This window comes from Leucoraja erinacea, chromosome 7, assembly GCF_028641065.1.
Source record: "Leucoraja erinacea ecotype New England chromosome 7, Leri_hhj_1, whole genome shotgun sequence".
NCBI lineage: Eukaryota > Metazoa > Chordata > Chondrichthyes > Rajiformes > Rajidae > Leucoraja > Leucoraja erinaceus.
Window position 1 is genome coordinate 7,105,567 of NC_073383.1, and position 19,111 is coordinate 7,124,677.

General features: G+C 47.3%; 1 protein-coding gene across 3 annotated transcripts in view; it reads right to left on the reverse strand.

Annotated features, from left to right (window-relative positions):
- Positions 1-16,631, reverse strand: part of znf148 (zinc finger protein 148) — a 58,179-nt gene extending 41,548 nt beyond the window's left edge. Inside the window, exon 1 of one of the 3 annotated variants that reach the window (XM_055637713.1) lies at positions 16,451-16,618. The gene's annotated coding sequence lies outside the window, so the exon portion shown is untranslated. Of the gene's footprint in view, positions 1-16,450 lie in introns of all 3 variants that reach the window. The other 2 variants (XM_055637714.1, XM_055637715.1) reach the window with 2 other exon arrangements.
- Positions 16,632-19,111: the final 2,480 nt, after the last annotated feature.

Sequence of the window (19,111 nt, forward strand, 5' to 3'; positions counted from 1 at the left end):
TAAAGCAGTGGATGTTGTCTATATGGACTTTAGTAAGGCCTTTGACAAGGTTCCTCATGGAAGGTTGGTTAAGAAGGTTCAACTGTTGGGTATAAATGCAGGAATAGCAAGATGGATTCAACAGTGGCTGAATGGGAGAAGCCAGAGGGTAATGGTGGATGGCTGTTTATCGGGTTGGAGGCAGGTGACTAGTGGGGTGCCTCAGGGATCTGTGTTGGGTCCTTTGTTGTTTGTCATGTACATCAATGATCTGGATGAAGGTGTGGTAAATTGGATTAGTAAGTATGCAGATGATACCAAGATAGGGGGTGTTGTGGATAATGAAGAGGATTTCCAAAGTCTACAGAGTGATTTAGGCCATTTGGAAAAATGGGCTGAAAGATGGCAGATGGAGTTTAATGCTGATAAATGTGAGGTGCTACACCTTGGCAGGACAAATCAAAATAGGACGTACATGGTAAATGGTAGGGAATTGAAGAATGCAGTTAAACAGAGGGATCTGGGTATAACCGTGCATAGTTCCTTGAAGGTGGAATCTCATATAGATATGGTGGTAAATAAAGCTTTTGGTATGCTAGCCTTTATAAATCAGAGCATTGAGTATAGAAGCTGGGATGTAATGTTAAAATTGTACAAGGCATTGGTGAGACCAAATCTGGAGTATGGTGTACAATTTTGGTCGCCCAATTATAGGAAGGATGTCAACAAAATAGAGAGAGTATAGAGGAGATTTACTAGAATGTTGCCTGGGTTTCAACAACTAAGTTACAGAGATAGGTTGAATAAGTTAGGTCTTTATTCTCTGGAGCGCAGAAGGTTAAGGGGGGACCTGATAGAGGTCTTTAAAATGATGAGAGGGATAGACAGAGTTGATGTGGACAAGCTTTTCCCTTTGAGAATAGGGAAGATTCAAACAAGAGGACATGACCAGAATTAAGGGACAGAAGTTTAGGGGTAATATGAGGGGGAACTTTTTTACGCAGAGAGTGGTGGCGGTGTGGAATGAGCTCCCAGTGGAAGTGGTGGAGGCAGGTTCATTGGTATCATTTAAAAATAAATTGGATAGGCATATGGATGAGAAGGGAATGGAGGGTTATGGTACGAGTGCAGGCAGGTGGGACTAAGGGGAAAAAGATTTGTTCGGCATGGACTTGTAGGGCCGAGATGGCCTGTTTCCGTGCTGTAATTGTTATATGGTTACATCACAAGAGTTGGGGATCCTCGGACTATCTTTAACTTTGCAATAAATGTTATTCACATGATTCCCTTTATCATGTATATGTACACTCTGGACGGCTCAATTGCAATCAATTGCACTGACTGGTTAGCACGCAACAAAAGCTTTTCATTGTACCTCGGTACATGTGACAATAAACTAAGCTACAAGAAATGGCCCAATGGCCCATAATGTCTATGCAAAGCATGATCTTCCTGCACACAATCCAAAGCCTTCCATTCCCTCCACATCCATGAACCTAACCTAATGTCTTTCAAATACCACTATCACATCTGCCTCAACCACCAACAGCGCATTCAGGCACTCCACCACCAAATAAAACTTTATCTGCACAGAAGCTTTGAGCGGCCCATCCTCACCTTAAAACTATGCTCTCTATTTGATTTTTTTATCCAGAGATAAAAGTATGACTGTCTACCCTACCTATGCCTCTTCCAAATTTATATACATCTATCACACCCCCCCCCGCAACTTCCGGCATTCCAGAGAAAATACTCCAACCTCTCGCTGTGGATAATATCCCCTAATCCAGGCAGAATTCTGGTAAACTTCCTCTGTGCGCTTTCCAAAGCCTGTAATGGGGATGACCATAACAGCCAATGAGGTGAGTGAGCGAAGTTCTTCCTACATTGACTGGAGTTACAAATAACTAATTGCCTTGCGCAGAAGGATGAAGGGTGATCTTACAGAGGTGTATAAAATCATGAGGAATAGATCGGGCAAGTGCACAGGGTCTCTTGCCCTGAGTAGGTGAAACAAGGACCGGAGGACATAGGTTTAAGGTGAAGGGGAAATGATTTAATAGGAATCCGAGGGGTGACTTTTTCACACAAAGAGTATAAGGTGTATGGAACAAACTACCAGAGGAAGTAGTTGCGGCAGGGACAATCCCGATTTGAAGAATCAGTTAGACAGGTACATGGATAGGACAGGTTTGGAAGGATATGGTCCAACATAGGAAGATGAGACTAGTGCAGCTGGGACATGTTGGCCAGTGTGGGCAAGTTGAGCCGAAGGGCCTGTTTGCACGCTGTATCACTCTATGATTCTATGACTCAAAGGTGGCATTAAAACATTTTGAGAAAGGCCCACAGGATAGATGCCAAGAGATAGTTTCCTCAGGCTGCCAAATGCAGAATTGGACAGCATGCTCACAGTTTAAGCTTTTATCAGTGGGGTGAGGAGAAATGTCTCTTCTCAAGGTTTTCTGCCCCAGCAGGATGCTCAAACACATTGAAAGCTTGAGACCAATAATTAATGAACTGTGGGAAAGAGACCCAAGGTTCAGCTATGGTTGACTGACGGTAGTGCGGACAAGATGGACATCAAGACACACTCATGCCTCTAATGTCCAATCATGATTCATCTTCTTCCACTGCCCAGGACCCAAAACTTAAAGTACACCAGGAATGACTTACCCAAGACAAGTACCATTGATCAGAACAAGACTGAACCTAAAACTTGCTTCGAAGATGGTCACAAAAAAGCTGGAGTAACTCAGCAGGACAAGCGGCATCTCTGGAGAGAAGGAATGGGTGACATTTCGGGTCGAGACCCTTCTTCAGACTTCACGTGAGGCAGTTCCAGAAAGTAATTGGTGAAGCACCCATCCACTTTGGGCTTTTTGACAACCTAGTACCAATGCTGATAATGCAATCACAACTCACTGCTGCTCATCCACTGACACGTTTTAATTTATGGTCAGTAGAAGAACTGATTGAATTTTATAACTGAACTATTTAACATTCTAGTCAAAGTTTTAGTTATTTGAGGAAAGCTGAAGTCAGTGGGCTTCTCCCGCTTTAAATATGAGGTGGGTCAGTGCCAGCCAACAGAGCAACTTCTAGACGTCAAGAAATCAACGTCCAGAAATTGTCAATGGAACAGAGGTGGCACATATTGCTGACCTGGGAAAAAGCCCCCACAAAGATCTTGCAGCCTTTGTGATAGGAACCATTCACCCCCACGTCGGCAATATCTGCTTGTATCTGTCATCGGCTCAGTGAGATTGCTGGCACCCAACAGCAGTGATATGATGCAACTGGAGTAGCCAATGGTCGAGTATATAATGGTAACTGTACCTTTAAGATTGGAGTACCAGAATGGCGTGTTGTGTCATGTGATATATTCATTATCAGTTTTGTGAATAATATGCGCAGTGTACATTTGTAAAATAGAGAAGACCCACACTGGCAACGACAAAACTGAAAACGTGTCTATTTCTGTCTATTTGCCACAACTGTAATATCTACATGATGGACTGCAGATCCAATGCATGGGACTGTAGTTTAAAACAGCAGCTACACAAATCGTCTAGAGATTGTCAGGCTATCTTTTTGTTGTGTCTATGTGGCAGGATGGCATCCATGGGATACAACAGCCAACTAGGGACTTTCGACAAACCTTTTCTTCTACTGTGAGCGAATGGAAATGTTTTTTAATGCAAATTGCATTATTGAAGCTGACGAAACGGAGGATGGTGATCAAGTACATGTAAGAGCACAAAATTAGGCCATCGGGAATGCAAAAAGGCCATTCTATTAACTCAAATTGGCCCTGAAGTTTATGCAATTCTTATCAACATCCTAGTCAAAGAGAAAGCAAGGAATGTTTCATTTGAGATGGTCGTTTCAAAATGTGGTGCTCACTTCAACCCTAAGCCTATAGAGATTGCAGAAAGTTACAAATTTCACACAGAAGTCTGGTGAGACTGTAGGTGCGTACATTATCATGTCAAATAAGTTGTCTCTACACCTCAATTTTGGGACATTTCTGGATTGAGCTTAACATGATAGATTTGTATGTGGATTGCTGGATGAGTGAATCCAATCAAAATTACTGAACACATTAGCCCCCTTTCCTTTGATTTGTCATGCTTTGGCCATGGAGATGGCATCTCAAAATGTACATGAGTTTCGACCAACACATGCTGGCACTGTCAACAGTCAAAAGGCAGTTCCAAAACACAAGCATGACTAGACAAGGAAAAAGGCTTCATGGCAAAGTTCTGGGAAAAGCACAGATGCATGCTATTGATGCAAAGGTCAACACAAAGCAATTAAATGCCAGTTCAAGGACTCCAAGTGTCACAACTGTAAAAAAAAAAGCCATATTGCATCAGCATGCAGAGCATAATCACAGGACAAAGCACAAAAGGCTTGGCAAAAAGAAAAGGTGTGGGATTCACAACCTTGAAGATCAGTCAGAGAGTGATGAACTTGGACTGTATGAGCGACATCTACAATACGAACGGTGGGTATTGAAAGGAAACTTTTCAGACAAAGGTCAAAGTGAACAATCAATAAATGACTATGCCGATGGCTGCTGATTGCACAATTACAAGCAAAGACACCTATGAATCCAAGTTTAGCAATACACCTCTCTCAGAAACAAACATCCTGCTGAAAATGTACCCTGGGGAAATGTTGGAGACATGCAGATAGTTTGTGATGTACAACACAAAGGCAAGCCTCTGAAGTTGCCATTATTTGTTGCGGGTTTTGTCAATAGGAACCACGTTGATGGGCAAGCATGGGCTCCGCATACTGAAACTGACTGCAAATCTGTATTCCAAGTCGATCAGTTGTTGCCGTAACATCCAGCTATGTTCAAGAACAGCTACGATGGTATAAAGGGCAAGCAAGCACACATCAGGATTCGGCCCGATGTGGAACCTGTCTACTGTAAACCACGACCATGGCCATATTTGCTGAAAAGTGAGGTGAAAGCTGAAATCAAAAGGATGGAACAAAACAGCGTGAGAGTTAAACCAGATCGCTGTGATTGGGCTACTCCAATACTAGTGGTGCCGAAAGCGGACAACACAGCGAGATTGGGTGCAGACTTAAAAGTGACCATCAATCAGATGGTAGATGGTGAACAGTATCCACTACCGTAATATCTTACACCAATAACATAAAATAATTCATAGAGAGGAAACATTTCCTGACATACAATGAAACGTACACATACAACGATAAGGGGAACTGAAATGCCACAAATAAAGTTAAAAAAACAATTAGCTATAGAGCTCCTCACAGCGCCAAATACCCGGGTTTGATCCTGACCTTGTGTGCTGTCTGTACAGAGTTTGCATGTTCTCCTGGTGGCCGCGTGGGTTTCCTCCGGCTGCTCAGGCCTCTTCCCACATCCTAAAGACATGCGGGTTTGTAGGTTAATTGGCCTCAAAATCGGCTCAAGTATGTCGGGAGTGGATGAGAAAGTGTGATGACATAGAACTGGTATGAACGGGTGATTGTAAGGGTAAAAATACAAGGATGGAGTTAAAGGGAAAGAGAGCATAGGAAAAGTTAAGAAACACACCAGAATTAACTGGGCAGAAAGCTCACAAAGGGAAAGGAGAGTATGGACAAGTGAAATAGGAATGGATGTGAAAGGTGAGGTGAGCAATGAATTAAAAGTATTATATATGAATGCACGAAGCATTAGAAATAAAGTGGATGAGCTTGAGGCTCACGTAGAAATTCACCAACGCAATACAGAAAGAAAAGATGCGGTATGAAAGTAAGCTAGCCAAGAATATAAAAGAGGATAGTAAAAGCTTCTTTAGGTAGGTGAAGAGAAGAAAATTAGTTAAGACAAATATGGGTTCCTTGAAGACAGAAACAGATGAATTTATTATAGGGAACAAGGAAATGGCAGACAAGTTTGATCCGTCATCACTAAGACAAATAATCTCCCAGATATACTAGTGGCCAAAGGACCTAGGGTGATGGAGGAACTGAAGGAAATTCACATTAGGCAGGAAATGGTGTTGGATAAACTGATGAGACTGAAGGCTGATAAATCCCCGGGGCCTGATGGTCTGCATCCCAGGGTACTTAAGGAAGTGGCTCTAGAAATCGAGGACACATTGGTGATCATTTTCCAATGTTCTATAGATTCTGGACAAGTTCCTGTGGATTGGAGGGTAGCTAATGTTATCCCACTTTTTAAGAAAGGAGGGAGAGAGAAAACAGGGAATTATAGACCAATTAGCCCGAAATCGGTGGTGAGGAAGATGCTGGAATCAATTCTAAAAGATGAAATAGCGGCACATTTGACTAGCAGCAACAGGATCGGTTCGAGTCAGCATGGATTTACAAAGGGGAAATCATGCTTGACTAATCTTCTGGAATTTTTTGAGGATGTAACGAGGAAAATGGACAAGGGAGAGCCAGTGGATGTAGTGTACCTCGACTTTTGATAGCCTTTGATAAGGTCCCACATAGGAGATTAGTGGGCAAAATTAGAGCACATGGTATTGGGGGTAGGGTACTAGACACGGATAGAAAATTGGTTGGCAGACAGGAAGCAAACAGTAGGGATTAACGGATCCCTTTCAAGCCGTGACTAGTGGGATACCGCAAGACTCAGTTCTGGGACCGCAGCTATTCACAATATACATTAATGATTTAGATGAAGGGATTAAAAGTAACATTAGCAAATTTGCAGATGACACAAAGCCTGGGTGCCAGTGTGAACTGTGAGGAGGATGCTATGAGGATGCAGGGTGACTTGGATAGGTTGGGTGAGTGGGCAGATGCAGTTTAATGTGGATAAATGTGAGGTTATCCACTTTGGTGGCAATAACAGGAAGGCAGATTATTATCTGAATGGTGTCAAGTTAGGAAAAGGGGAAGTACACGAGATCTGGGTGTCCTTGTTCATCAGTCATGAAAGTAAGCATGCAGGTACTGCAGGCAGTGAAGAAAGCTAAAGGCATATTTGCCTTCAAGAGTAGTTGAGTATAGGATCAAAGAGGTCCTTCTGCAGTTGTACAGGGCCCTTAGTGAGATCACACCTGGAGTATTGTGTGCAGCTTTGGTCTCCAAATTTGGGGAAGGACATTCTTGCTATTGAGGGAGTGCAGTGTAGGTTTACAAGATTAATTCCCATCATGACGGGACTGTCATATGTTGAAAGAATGGAGCGACTGGGCTTGTACACACTGGAATTTAGAAGGATGAGAGGATATCTTATTGAAACATATAAGATTATTAAGGGATTGGACACGCTAGAGGCAGGAAATGTTCCCGATGTTGGGGGAGTCCAGAACCAGGGGCCACAGTTTAAGAATAAGGGGTTGGCCATTTGGAACGGAGATGAGGAAAAGCTTTTTCACACAGAGGGTTGTGAATCTGTGGAATTCTCTGCCTCAGAGGGCAGTGGAGGCCAATTCTCTGGTTGCTTTCAAGAGTTAGAGCTCTTAAAGATAGCGGAGTCACGGCAGGAACAGGGTACTGATTGTGAATCACAGTGAATGGCGGAGCAGGCTTGTAGGGGCTAATGTCTATTGACCTATTGTCTATTGACCTATTGTCTATTGATTGATGGTGAGCATGGACTCGGTGGGCAAAAGGGACTATGTGCATGCTGTATCTCTAAACTAAACTAAGAATGTTATAGGTTGAAATATGTCAAATAAAATCAGTATGCAAATGGAATACCGATTGCCAAACAGTAAATATGGTTTTGCATCCATTTGAATCTTAGTTAATCATTATTCTTATAATCTTGACCCCAGCTTACCCAATAACTGAACCAATCTGTTCACCAGCAATGCGAGTTCAATGCATGGTACACAAACTACAAAGAGGCATGAGAACTTGGCACACATTGCCCTGGTCACTGCTGTGGAGCCAGTACCAGTGCAAACACAGCAACGCACTTATGTCACCTAACTGGAATAAAGAACCACTAGCCAGACGTAGATTAACTGATGAATTACCTCACTGTCTGCAGGATAGTGTTGAAGTGCAATTTGATTTTGCATTTTCACTACAGTATAACTATGGCACATTATAGTCAAGATTTTGAGACTACATAACTATTAAACTATTTCATTTGGATTATCATAGTTTCATACAGTGAGCCCATGTACTGTTACAATTTTGCACAGGAACTTAACATTTAGAATCACTCGAAGCAACTGTCTTTGATAAATAAAGTGTGTCATTTTCTCTTGGAATACAATTTGTTACTTCGATAACAAGAAGCAGGAGAGTGCAACTGTGCTATAATCAAATGTTACATTTATATAATATCAAGAGTAATGAACGCTACTGAAGGCAGGGCAGACTCCGTTTATACCAAAGATAGTAGAGGATCAAGATAGACCACTAGGCGAAAAAGCCATAGTTGGCCATGGGCGTCATGGGTAATTTTTTTCGCGGCATTTTGGGAATCAAATATATGAGCTTTTTTTTTTTTTTTAAATGGGCTTCTGTCATGGCATCCACATTTACAAGCGTAGCGAGCTGTCCTGCTATAAAGTGCTGGAATCGCCAATGTAAGCGACCCAACCTGACATTCTTCAGGTTCCCCACTAAAGACGAAAGGTAAGGAAAAAAACGATTACTTTCTGAATGTGTGGCCTGCCCTAACTCTTCCTATTGCTCAGATCGCGGAGACGGTGTTTAAAATACATGATAAATAGTGTTATGGGGAACAACGACATGCCACGAGGAGCACACATTAAAGTTTTAATCTCCTTCTCAATGTATGATGACTGTAACATACAATTCTATTCTTATGATCCCAACAATATATTATACAAGACATCATTTTTTGGTACATGAGCAAGTTATTAGAAAGTCCTATTTTGTAGATCTAGACTTACCACAATAATAAAGGTAGACAAAAATGCTGGAGAATTTATCCAGCATTTTTGTCTTCCTTCGATTTTCCAGCATCTGCTGTTCCTTCTTAAACAATAATAAAGGTATCAATTTTCACACTGCTGTACATTTTTGGTTTTGTTCTTGATCTTGTTCTTGCAAGCGACCTGGGAGCTGCAGCTAGCCCTGGAGGGTCCTGGCCCCTATGCAAGAAAGGCTGCGAACCCCTGGACTAAAGCAAACCCTCGATCCTGTCCAGCCATCCTTTTTTCAATATTTAGCAACTCAAATGGTGGTGCGTCTTCATTGCCAGGAAATACAGTAACCCATTTTTATGGGAGGGAGGAGAGGAGGGAGGGGGGGGGAGGGAGAGGAGTGGGAGGGGGAGAGGGGAGGGGGGGAGGGGGGGGGGGGGGGGGGGGGGGGAGGGAGAGGGGGGGGGGGAGGGAGGGAGGGGGGGAGGGAGGGAGGTAGGGAGGGGGGGGGGGGAGGGGGGGGAGGGGGGAGGGGGGGGGGGAGAGAGGGGGGGGGGGAGGGGGGGAGAGGGGGGGGGGGGGGGGGGGAGAGGGAGGGGGGGGGGGAGGGAGGGGGGGGGGGGGGGAGGAGAGGAGAGGGAGGGGGGGGAGAGGAGAGGAGAGGGGGGGGGGGGAGAGGAGAGGGGAGGGGGGGAATGAAGAGGGGAGGGGGGGGGAGGGGAGGGGGGGAGAGGAGAGGGAGGGGGGGAGAGGGAGGAGAGAGGGGGGGAGAGAGGGGCGAGAGAGAGAGAGAGGGAGAGAGAGCGGGGGGGAGGGAGGGAGAGAGAGAGCGGGGGAGGAGAGGGGGGGGGGGGGAGAGGGAGAGGGGGGGGGGAGGAGGGGGGGGGGGGAGGAAGGGGAAGGGGGGGGGGGGGGGGGGGGGGGGAGGAGAGGGGAGAGGGGGGGGAGAGAGGGGGGGGGGGGGGGGGGGGGGGGAGAGGAGAGAGGGGGGGGGGGGGGGGGGGGGGGGGAGAGAGAGAGAGTGCTTTTTACTTCAACCCAAACCCATACAAATATTTGCAGGCAGTGCTTTTTTACCTCTAACCATATTTTCATTTTCAAACCAAATTAAGGGTACTCACAGTGCTGCAGACATTTGTCAGTGTCATTCAAAGCTCTGATTGAGGCACACCACTTGCAGAGACTGATTGAGGCACACCACTTGCAGAGACTGATTGAGGCACACCACTTCCTGGTTTTATAGTCGCTCCCCCTCCCTCCAGCAGGGGCAGCAGAGAAAATGGGGAATGTTGTAAAAACATTAATATCTCTGTCAATTTTCATCGACGGGAAAAATCCTTGGCACACACGCGGCGGAGGGGGGCTCTGAGCGAGGTGGCCAAAAATGACGGCCGTAGGTGGCGGCGTACTCTCGGAAACCGTAGCACAGAAAGCCGAAACCGGTCAAGAACAGAGTTTTAGTAATATAGATATAAACTAGAGATATGTACGTGTGTTATATAATTATACACATCAATATCAAATTCATATACATGTGTGTATCATATACAGCCTCCCTCTTCTCATCAAAACTGCCCCCTCCATCGACTCCTTTAAGTCTAGACTTCAAACTTATTTCTACTCACAAGCGTTTCTCGAGGTTCTCTCCGAGGGGGCGCTGTATGTATGTATGTATTTTTAGATCTATGTACCATTGTATGTAGCACGTTAGTACCTGCATTGATGTAAAGCACTTTGGTCAACGAGGGTTGTTTCTAAATGTGCTATAGAAATAAAATATATATATATATATATATATATACTAGACCAAGTGCAGACCCGTTGGGTCTGCTCCCCCAATGCAGCCGTTCCCTACCCGTAGCCCCCACGGGAGACATGGTCCTCCAACTCAAGCGGCTCAGCAGTGTGGCTGTTTTTAAAAGGCGTCTTTGAGGCGAGATGCGGGCGCCAGCAGCCGTTATGGTCGCTGGTCAGCAGGAGGCGACAAAATGAGTGAGTGGGGGGGGGGAGAAGGACTTTATTAAAAATGTGTACATAAACACGACGAAATTTAATGAGGAATGGATACTTGGAATGAAAAGTGATATCTCTACCGAAATGGAAAAAAACTCGGCGTTTCTGGGTCTGACGTTGGCGTAGCAACGAGGTAAAGACAGACAGACAGACAGACAGACAGACAGACAGACAGACAATATCTAGGCAGGTCTATAATATATAAATATATTTGCCTTTATGGCTTATGTTCCTAATATCTTGTCGGCAAAAAATAAAGGCAAATATAATTGCCTTTATGGCTTATGTACATCCTGAGAATGACTCATGTACATCATGTTGCTTTAAATCAAAGTTGCTTCTGATCCATGAGGAACTTTGAAATCTATTATCTCATTCTTGCCTCTCACATGCAGAAACACACACATACCGCAAAATCCAATAGACTGACGTGGATTAAACTAGAGGCATAACGGAGGTCGGGGTCTTATTCCTAAAATGGCGGACGTTCCGTTACGTACCACATGTCAGTCCTTTGGATTTCGTAGGAGTGGTCTAACTTGCTCCTCTGGTATCTTTGGTTTATACGACCCTCTCTCGTTACCATGGGCCATCACATTACATCCAACCCCAGCAGCTAAGTGGGTGCTCAGTCCATGGATTACAGCACTGAAAAAAGCTATCCTGACTGTGATAATTGTGGTGGTTTAATGAAATCTATTTGGTCTCACTCACTCAACCACTCAACCACTACTCTGTAACGTTCTGCTTGTCTCTTTTGTGTAGGAAGAAACTGCAGATGCTGATTAGAACCAAAGACAGACACAAAATGCTGGAACTCTGCCTGTTCCACTGAGTTACTGCAGCATTTTGCATCTATGCTTGTCGCTTTCTCAAGCAAGATACTCCAAACATTGTAACCCACTGTGGAAATAAAGATGATTTGCTCCATATTTTAACTAATTAATTGAAACCTGTTCCCTCGGGTTCCCTGGACCATTTCCCACCCCAACGAACACTTCACACCCACTCACAGCCTGACATCAGTCTGCAAAGACTGTGCGTTTCTACACCCACCCCCCTCCAATCACCACTTCACACCCAATCATCCACACCCTCTGTGCTGTAGAACATAACTTATCCAATATCAGAAATAAAAATAGAGGTGGAGGGACTTTTCAAAGGACAAAAGAGCCGGAAATCTCCAGGACCTGACAATGTTTCCCCCTGTGTTCTTAAGCTCTGTGCCAAACAGCTGGCATTTTTAACCAGTCCCTGCAAACATGTACTGTCCCGGCCTGCTTCATAGTCTCCACTATTGTCCCTGTACCCAAAAAGGCAAGGATTACTTTTCTTAATGACTACAGGCCTGTCGCACTGACCTCTGTAGTCATGAAGACACTCGAAAGGCTTGTGCTGGCCAAGCTGAAAAATATCACAAACTCCCTGCTGGACCCTCTGCAGTTTGCATATTGGGCCAATATATCAATATATCCATGAGGAACTTTGAAATCTATTATCTCATTCTTGCCTCTCACATGCAGAAACACACACATACCGTTCCCCCACAACACTGATTAAACCAAAGATCATAGAATGCATATGGTCCAGAGACCTTTCATTGTGCTCACTTAATACAGTTTCCCCTTTTATTTTATTTTTTTGAAAGCACCTTATTTATTATAAACAAAGATTATAATGGTCTATCATAGAAGGTTAAGATAGATCAAGAAAAACTCCTGCAAAATCCAATAGACTGACGTGGATTAAACTAGAGGCATAACGGAGGTCGGGGTCTTATTCCTAAAATGGCGGACGTTCCGTTACGTACCACACGTCAGTCCTTTGGATTTCGTAGGAGTGGTCTAACTTGCTCCTCTGGTATCTTTGGTTTATACGACCCTCTCGACTGATGCAGTCAACCTGGGCGTGCACTTCATCCTACAGCACCTAGACCGCCAGGGGACCTATGCGAGGACCCTGTTTGTTGATTTTAGCTCTGCATTCAACACCATTGTGCCAGAGCTACTGCGCTCCAAACTTTCCGAGTTGACTGTGCCTGAACCCCTTTGTCAGTGGATCACCAACTTCCTGACACACAGGAAGTAGCAATTGAGGCTGGGAAAGAACATCTCGGACCCGCAAACACTCAACATAGGAGCACCGCAAAGCTGCGTACTCTCTCCTCTCCTCTACTCTCTCTACACCAACGACTGCCCCTCCACAGACACCTCTGTCAAGCTTCTCAAGTTTGCGGACGACACAACCCTGATTGGACTGATCCAGGATGGGGAGGAATATGCCTACAGACAGGAAGTGTCACAACTGGCATCCTGGTGCCGTAGCAACAACCTAGAGCTCAATGCTCTTAAGACAGTGGAATTGATTGTAGACTTTAGGAGAGCTTCCCCCACTCACCATCAACAACACCACAGTCACATCTGTGGAGTCTTTTAAGTTCCTAGGAACCATCATCTCCAAGGACCTTAAGTGGGGGGGCTACCATCGACTCCACAGTCAAAAAGGCACAACAGAGGATGTACTTCCTGCGGCAGCTGAGGAAGCACAATCTGCCACAGGCAATGATGGTCCAATTCTACACGGCCATCGTAGAGTCTGTTCTCACCTTCTCCATCATGGTCTGGTTTGGCTCAGCCACCATGCACGACACCTGGAGGCTGCAGCGAATCGTCCGATCAGCAGAGAAGATAATTGGCTGCAACCTTGCCTCCATTAATGAACTGTACACTGCAACGGCCCGGATGCGAGCGGGCAAGATCATCTCTGACCCCTCACCCATGCCACAAACTCTTTGAATCACTTCCCTCTGGAAGGTGACTCAGGACTGTCAAAGCTGCCACAGCCAGACATAAAAAGTTTTTATCCACGAGCAGTTGCTCTACTCAACAGCCAAAAATCTGTAACCTCCCTTTGATCTGGCATTTTGTTGGTTCACATGCTTGATCAATGGTGTTTTGTATTGTATTGTATTGTATTCAAATTTATTGTCATTGTCTCAATTTGAGACAACGAAATGAATTTTCCTTACAGGCAGTATCATTAAAAAAATCACAAAGAAATTATAAAAAATAAATAATAAATAAATAATAAAACATATTAAAAATAAAATTGAAATTGAATTAAAATTAAAAAAAAAGCACAAATACAGAAGTCCACGACACAACATAACATAAATGGCACCCAGGTGAGGACGGCACCATAGTCCAGCCAGCCTCCCCTCCGTGTTCATCCGTGGACGGGGCCTTCCAAGCACCCGCAGTCGCCGCCCCGGGTGGCCCGATGTTCAGGCCCTCACGCCGGGCTGGTGGAACGCCGACGCCGAACCCCGGCGGTGAGCATCCTCCTCCTCAGCGGCACGGACCTCCTGATCAGCCGCCTCCCGCTCCCGGAGTCTGCAGCTCCTGAGTCCGCTGGCCGAGCCGGGCAGAGTCGCAGGACCCCGCGTTGATTAGTCAGCGCCGCCCGCGTTGGGAGCTCTGCAAACCGCAGCTCCGTGATGTTGGTGCAGCAGGTCCAGCACTCCGGGCTCCAAACGGCGACCCCCGGTAAGGCATCACCAGCCCCGCGATGTTCCAGCGCTGTCCCGCCGCTGCTGGAGCTCCGGTCGATCCCGGCAGGAAAGGCCGCGCCAATCCAGGTAGGTAGGCCGCTGTGGGGGGGGGGGGGGGGGGGGGGGGGGGGAGGACGCGACTCGAATAATAGTCGCGTCCTCACCAGGAAGCGGCTGAAGTACGGTATCCCCCGCACCGTGCCCTCTTCCCCCACATAAAAAACACCAAAAAACACAAAAAAACACACTTTTACATAACTAAATAAACAAAAAAACAAAAAGATACCGGGCTGTAGGTGGAGGCTGCTGGCACCAGCGCCACCGGAAGTACAATACTTTTATCATTAATGTTTTATTATTATTAATGTTTAGTGTTTTCTGAGTCATTCGTAACTGTCACTGTATGTCATGTTGTTACTTGTGGGCGGAGCACCAAGGCAAAGTCCTTGTATGTGAATACTTGGCCAATAAACTTACTTACAAAGGTGAACCAAACCACGTAGGTCTGACCATAATCTCTTAACTTCCTCTTCAAAATGACAATGTTTATCTTTCTGCCAAATGTTATGCTGAGAACCCAGCTGAGACCAATCGGGGAGATATGAAGTTTAAACATCTGTTATATACATTTTTTAACAATTATATTATAACGTTAATTATGTCAAAGTCCTTCAGGTCATATTGTTTGTCATCTGCAAAATCCTTAGAAAAGTTAGTGAACAACTCCAAGATGTTCTACATCCCACTTTAAATGGTACTTGGCTATTAAAGTTAGTCATGTTGACACCCAAATGCATCAATAGACAGGTCCCTGCGTCACTCATTCTTTCTATCCAGAGATGCTGCCTGTCTTGCTGAGTTACACCATCATTTTGTGTTTGTCTTCACTGTAAACCAACATCTGCAGTTCCTTCAAACAAATGAGTACTTATGGAATGCCATATTTCAGGCCATACACTTGGACTTATGAGTGCCCCATCTTCCTGTATCATACGAACTGTAGCCACTTACCTAGCTATCATTTTATAAATGTGAGCAGATTTTTTGCCCAATTTGCCAGCATTGCAAATATCGGAGGGCAATGGGATGGGGGCAAAGGGAGGAGGGACAATGGAAGGGGAGGCAATGGGAGGAGGGGAGGGGGCAATCGGAGGAGAAGAGGGGAAGAATGACAGGAGGGGAGCAATAGGGGGGGGGGGGGGCAATGGGAGGAGGGGAGGGGGCAATGGGGGAGGACGGCAGGGGGCGAGGGGAGGAGGGAGGGGGCAATGGAGGAGGGGGAGGGGGGAGGGGGGGGGGAGCGAGGGGGAGGGGCGAGGGGAGGGGAGGGGGGGAGGGGGGAGGGGGGAGGGGGGAGGGGGAGGGGAGAGAGGGGGGGGAGGGGGGAAAGGAGGAGGGGGAGGGGGGCAATGGGAGGAGGGGAGGGGGGGGCGAAGGGAGGGGAGGGGGACAATGGGAGGAGGGGAGGGGGGGCAATGGGAGGGGAGGGGGAGGGGAGGGGGGGGGAGGGGGGGGGGGGGGGGGGGGGGGGGGGAGGGAAGGAGAGGAGAGGGGGGGGGAGGGGAGGGAGGGGAGGGGGGGGGCAAGGGAGGGAGGGGAGGGGTGCAATGGGAGGGAGGGGAGGGGGACAATGGGAAAGAGGGGAGGGGAGCGACGGGAGGGGGCAATGGGAGGGGGGGCAAGGGGAGGAAAGGGGAGGAGAGGGGAGGGGGGGGGAGGGGGGAGGAGGGGAGGGGAGCAAGGGGAGGAGAGGGGGTGAGAGAGGAGGAGAGGGGAGGGGGGGGCGAGGGGAGGGGGGGGAGGAACAATGAGGCCTGCGGGTCGGGGCTGCGTCACGGTCATTGTGACATCACAGACGTTGCCAGGTTCCGACACCCGTCAGACGGCGCGCGCCCCCGTTACTCGCGCCCCCCCGCCGTGCGCTCCCGCCTCAGGCGCGTCCCCGCCACTTGCTCCCGTCCCCGGCCCCGCGCGCTCCCGCAGGCCAGCCCAAGCCGGACGGACGGACGGAACGCCCTTTGTGGCGCTCGGGCCTGCGCGCCTCCAGGTCACTTACCGCCGCCGCCACCGCCACCGGTCCGAGTCGAGCGGATGCGGGCGCTGCCCGTCGCCAGCCCAGGCCCGGCCCAGCCTCGCCACCCCGCTCACCGGCCGCCGCCGCAACTGCAGCGTCCAGGCCGCCCCCGGCCGAGCCGCGCTCCTCCCGCCGCCGCTGCCGCCTCTCCCCGTCCACTCGCCGCCATCATGGCCGCTGCCCACCCAGCCCCGCGCGCGTGCGCCGCGCTCCCAGCACCCGCCATGGGCCTTGCACCGGCGCGGGGACGTCTGGGAATGTCGGCCGCCATTATGGCAACACGTTCCTACGTCACCAACACACACACCTACACACACACACACACACACACACACACACACACACACACACACCCACACACACACACACACATACGCACACACACACACACACACACACACACACACACACACACACCTACACACACACACACACACACACACACACACACACACACACACACACACACACCTACACACACACACACACACACACACACACACACACACACACACACACCTACACACACACACACACACACACACACCCCCCTACACACACCTACACACACACACACAAAACCTACACACACACACACACACAACAAACAACATGCTGGAGCAATTCAGCTGGACGGGCAGCGTCTCTGGGGAGAACCAATGGGTGGCGTTTTAGGTCGAGACCCAATGGAGGAGGCCTAGGATAGAAAGGTCAGTGTGGTGAAAGGTAGTTAGAATGGTTAGCAACCACATGTGGCCTCATTCCACTGACCCTAATGCCAGTTCCCCCACGTTATACTGGCTATCTCCCTCCTACTCTCTCAGCCCACTTCCTGACCCAAAACATCAACTGTCCATTGCCTCCACAAATGCTGCCTGACCTGCAGAATTTCTCCAGCAGATTGTTTGTTGTTCCAGGCAGAATATGATCACTTTCATGAAAAAGATGCAGAAAATCTAATGAACATCTGAGACTCAGATCAAGGTCACCAGTGGCAGTGGGATTGGAGCATGAGCTTTCGTCTTAGCTTCCTCTTCTATTTACTTCAGGGTTGGTCTACTTGTTTCTCTTTACTTTATCAATTGTATATCTATCTATCTATCTATCTATTTTCTATCTATCTTTAAAACTCTGTGGCTGCTGTCCGGCGTCTGTCCGGCTGCCTTTCTGCCCTTTGATTCGTTCCATCGTGTGATGTCACAATGCCCAATGCTCGCAGATGTCCAATCGGAATGGATCATTTACATATGCCTTTGCACCAGCACCAGCCCCAGCCCCTGGTGAACATTCTATATCGTGTGATGTCACAATGCCCAATGCTCAAATACATTCTTGCCATAGAGGGAGTACAGAGAAGTTTCACCAGACTGATTCCTGGGATGTCAGGACTTTCATATGAAGAAAGACTGGATAGACTCGGTTTGTACTCACTAGATTTTAGAAGATTGAGGGGGGATCTTATAGAAATTCACAAAATTCTTAAGGGGTTGGACAGGCTAGATGCAGGAAGATTGGTCCAGATGTTGGGGAAGTCCAGAACAAGGGGTCACAGTTTAAGGATAAAGGGGGAAATCTTTTAGGACCAAGATGAGAAAAACGTTTTTCACACAGTGAGTGGTGAATCTCTGGAATTCTCTGCCACAGAAGGTAGTTCCCCTACCCCACTCTACTTTCCCTCCCAAATCTCTCCAGTTTCCTCCTTCTCCTCTCCCCTCCCTCCCCTCTCCCCACCCCGTCTCCCTCGTGTGATTTCACAAACGCGCGTTAGTCTATATTTAAAACTGTGTGCCTGCCGCCGGTCGTCCGTCCGGCTGCCGGCCGCCTTTCTGCCTTTATAATAGTTGCTACGCCGAAACCAGACGCAGATCCACCGAGTTTTTTTCCATTTCGGTAGAGATTTCACTTTTCTTTCTAAGTATCCACTCCTGATTAAATTTCGTCGTGTTTATGTACACATTTTTAATCAAATCCTTCTTCTCCCCCCCAAATTTCAAAAGAAAACTGCTTCTCACCCATAGAATCAGCCCCAGCCCCAGCCCCTGGTGAACGTTCCATCGTGTGATGTCACAATGCCCAATGCTCACAGATGTCCAATCGGAATGGATCCATTTACATATGCCTTTGCACCAGCCCCAGCCAGATTCCCACCCCGCTTTTGGAGGAACAGACCCAATAGACCCAGATAGAGATCTATCTCACCCTCCAAACCCCATTCTCCTGCCTTTTCCCCATAACCCCCGACACGCGTACTAATCAAGAATCTATCTCTGCCTTAAAAATATCCATTGACTTGGCCTCCACGGCCTTCTGTGGCAAAGAATTCCACAGATTCACCATCCTCTGACGAAAGAAATTCCCCCCTCATCTCCTTCCTAAAGGAACGTCCTTTAATTCTGAGGCAATGACCTCTAGTTCTGGACTCTCCCACAAGTGCAAACATCCTCTCCACATCCACTCTATCCAAGCCTAATGTTCTTATCCAAGCCTCGGTCTATTGTTGCCTGAGCAACAAAGATTGCTACAAATGGAGGTGTGTGGCCTGAACAATGACCATCAGTAAGTCTCTTGAAGTTGTTGCCCACTGTGGTACATCAAACAGTGAAGCCCGTCCTCCCTCCTTTCCAAGTAACATGTTGAACGGTG